This window comes from Arachis stenosperma, chromosome 5 (genome assembly GCF_014773155.1).
Source record: "Arachis stenosperma cultivar V10309 chromosome 5, arast.V10309.gnm1.PFL2, whole genome shotgun sequence".
In the NCBI taxonomy this organism is placed as follows: Eukaryota; Viridiplantae; Streptophyta; class Magnoliopsida; order Fabales; family Fabaceae; genus Arachis; species Arachis stenosperma.
This window is the reverse complement of record NC_080381.1, coordinates 40,674,330-40,677,775: the sequence shown is the minus strand read 5'-3', so window position 1 is coordinate 40,677,775 and position 3,446 is coordinate 40,674,330. Positions and strand designations below refer to the sequence as shown.

The window sequence follows — 3,446 nt, the reverse complement described above, 5'->3', positions numbered from 1 at the left end:
CTGTTTTTCTTCCTGTTTTTCATTTTGTTTTTGCTTTTTCAATTAATTTTGTGACTTCTTATGATCATCAACCTACAAAAAACATAAAATAACAAAAGGGAATAGTTAATTATAAAACATTGGGTTGCCTCCCAACAAGCGCTTCTTTAATGTCAGTAGCTTGACAGAGGGCTCTCAATGAGCCTCACAGATACTCAGAGCAATGTTGGAACCTCCCAACACCAAACTTAGAGTTTGAATGTGGGGGTTCAACACCAAACTTAGAGTTTGGTTGTGGCCTCCCAACACCAAACTTAGAGTTTGACTGTGGGGGCTCTGTTTGTCTCTGATTTGAGAGAAGCTCTTCATGCTTCCTCTCCATGGTGACAGAGGGATATCCTTGAGCCTTAAACACAAAGGATTCTTCATTCACTTGAATGATCATTTCACCTCCATCAACATCAATCACAGCTTTTGCTGTGGCTAGGAAAGGTCTGCCAAGGATGATGGTTTCATCCATGCATTTCCCAGTTTCTAGGACTATGAAGTCAGTAGGGATGTAATGGTCCTCAATCTTAACCAAAACATTCTCTACAAGTCCATAAGCTTGTTTTCTTGAGTTGTCTGCCATCTCTAGTGAGATTTTTGCAGCTTGTACCTCAAAGATCCCTAGCTTCTCCATTACAGAAAGAGGCATGAGGTTCACACTTGACCCTAAGTCACACAGGGCCTTCTTGAAGGTCATGGTGCCTATGGCACAAGGTATAGAAAACTTCCCAGGGTCTTGTCTCTTTTGAGGCAATTTCTGCCTAGACAAGTCATCCAGTTCTTTGGTGAGCAAAGGAGGTTCATCCTCCCAAGTCTCATTTCCGAATAACTTGTCATTTAGCTTCATGATTGCTCCAAGGTATTTAGCAACTTGCTCTTCAGTGACATACTCATCCTCTTCAGAGGAAGAATACTCATCAGAGCTCATGAAAGGCAGAAGTAAGTCTAATGGAATCTCTATGGTCTCATTTTGAGCCTCAGATTCCCATGGTTCCTCATTGGAGAACTCAGTGGAGGTTAGTGCACGCCCATTGAGGCCTTCCTCAGTGGCGTCCACTTCCTCTCTTTCCTCTCCAAATTCGGCCATGTTTATGGCTTTGCACTCTCCTTTTGGATTTTCTTCTGTATTGCTTGGGAGAGTACTTGGAGGGAGTTCAGTAACTTTCTTGCTCAGCTGTCCCACTTGTGCCTCCAAATTTCTAATGGAGGACCTTGTTTCATTCATGAAACTTTGAGTGGTTTTGATTAAATCAGAGACCATGGTTGCTAAGTCAGAGGGGTTCTGCTTAGAATTCTCTGTCTGTTGCGGAGAAGATGATGGAAAGGGTTTGCTATTGTTAAACCTGTTTCTTCCACCATTATTATTGAAACCTTGTTGAGGTCTCTCTTGATTCTTCCATGAGAGATTTGGGTGATTTCTCCATGAAGAATTATAGGTGTTTCCATAGGGTTCTCCTAGGTAATTCACCTCTTCCATTGAAGGGTTCTCAGGATCATAAGCTTCTTCCTCAGATGAAGCATCCTTAGTACTGTTTGGTGCATTTTGCATTCCAGACAGACTTTGAGAAATCAAATTGACTTGTTGAGTCAATATTTTATTCTGAGCCAAAATGGCGTTCAGAGTGTCAATCTCAAGAACTCCTTTCTTCTGACTAGTCCCATTGTTCACAAGATTCCTTTCAGAAGTGTACATGAATTGGTTATTTGCAACCATTTCAATTAGCTCTTGAGCCTCTGTAGGCGTCTTCTTCAGATGAAGAGATCCTCCAGCAGAGCTATCCAAGGACATCTTAGATAGTTCAGAGAGACCATCATAGAAAATACCTATGATACTCCATTCAGAAAGCATGTCAGAAGGACATTTTCTGATCAATTGTTTGTATCTTTCCCAAGCTTCATAGAGGGATTCTCCATCCTTCTGTCTGAAGGTTTGGACTTCCACTCTAAGCTTACTCCATCTTTGTGGTGGAAAGAACTTTGCCAAGAAGGCATTGACTAGCTTTTCCCAAGAGTCCAGGCTTTCTTTAGGTTGAGAGTCCAACCATATTCTAGCTCTGTCTCTTACAGCAAAAGGGAATAGCATTAGTCTATAGACCTCAGGGTCTACCCCATTAGTCTTGACTGTGTCACAGATTTGCAAGAATTCAGCTAAGAACTGATGAGGATCTTCCATTGGAAGTCCATGGAACTTGCAATTCTGTTGCATTAGAGAAACTAATTGAGGTTTAAGCTCAAAGTTGTTTGCTCCAATGGCAGGGATAGAGATGCTTCTCCCATAGAAGTCGGGAGTAGGTGCAGTAAAGTCACCCAGCACCTTCCTTGCATTGTTGGCATTGTTGTTGTTTTCGGCTGCCATGTCTTCTTCTTCTTTGAAGAATTCGGTCAGGTCCTCTAAAGAGAGTTGTGCTTTGGCTTCTCTTAGCTTTCTCTTCAAGGTCCTTTCGGGTTCAGGGTCAGCTTCAACAAGAATGCCTTTGTCTTTGTTCCTGCTCATATGAAAGAGAAGAGAACAAGAAACCGTGGAATCCTCTATGTCACAGTATAGAGATTCCTTGAGGTGTCAGAGGAAAAAGAAAAATAGAAAGAAGAAGGAGAAGAAGAATTCGAACTTTAATTAGATAAGTTTCGAATTGTGCATTGAGAAGGAGTGGTACTCCATAAATAGAAGGATGTGAGAAGGAGGGGAGTAATTTTCGAAAATTAATTAGAAGATTTTGAAAACATTTTTGAAAAACACTCAATTGATTTTCGAAAATAAGAGTGGAAAAGAAATCAAGTGATTTTTGAAAAAGATTTGAAATTAGAAGTTAAAAAGATTTGATTAAAAACTATTTTGAAAAAGATGTGGTTAAGAAGATATGATTGGTTTTAAAAACATGTGATTGAGAAGATATGATTTGAAAACAATTTTAAAAAGATATGTTTTGAAAACAATTTTAAAAGATTTGATTTTGAAAATTAGTAACTTGCCTAACAAGAAAAGATATGATTCAAACATTAAACCTTTCTCAACAGAAAAGGCAACAAATTTGAGATGTTCAATCAAATCATTAATTGTTAGTAAGTATCTTTGAAAAAGGAAAGAAATTAATTTTGAAAGCATTTGATTGAAAAGATATGATTTGAAAAAGATTTGATTTTGAAAAACTTTGAAAACTTGAAAAAAAAAATTGATTTGAAAACAAAATCTTCCTCCTAGCACCATCCTGGCGTTAAACGCCCAGAATGGTATACATTCTGGCGTTTAACGCCCAAAATGCTACCTCTTTGGGCGTTAAACGCCCAACCAGGTACCCTGGCTGGCGTTTAAACGCCAGTCTGTCCTTCTTTACTGGGCGTTTTGAACGCCCAGCTTTTTCTGTATAATTCCTCTGCAGTATGTTCTGAATCTTCAATTCTTTGTATTATTGACTTGAAAA

The 3,446-nt window shown here is 39.1% G+C and overlaps 1 non-coding gene across 1 annotated transcript; it reads left to right on the top strand.

The window, feature by feature from the left end:
• Positions 1–1,870: 1,870 nt before the first annotated feature.
• On the top strand, positions 1,871–1,978 carry LOC130984822 (small nucleolar RNA R71). The gene has a single exon (XR_009088729.1). It is a non-coding gene; the product is annotated as a small nucleolar RNA R71 (small nucleolar RNA).
• Positions 1,979–3,446: the final 1,468 nt, after the last annotated feature.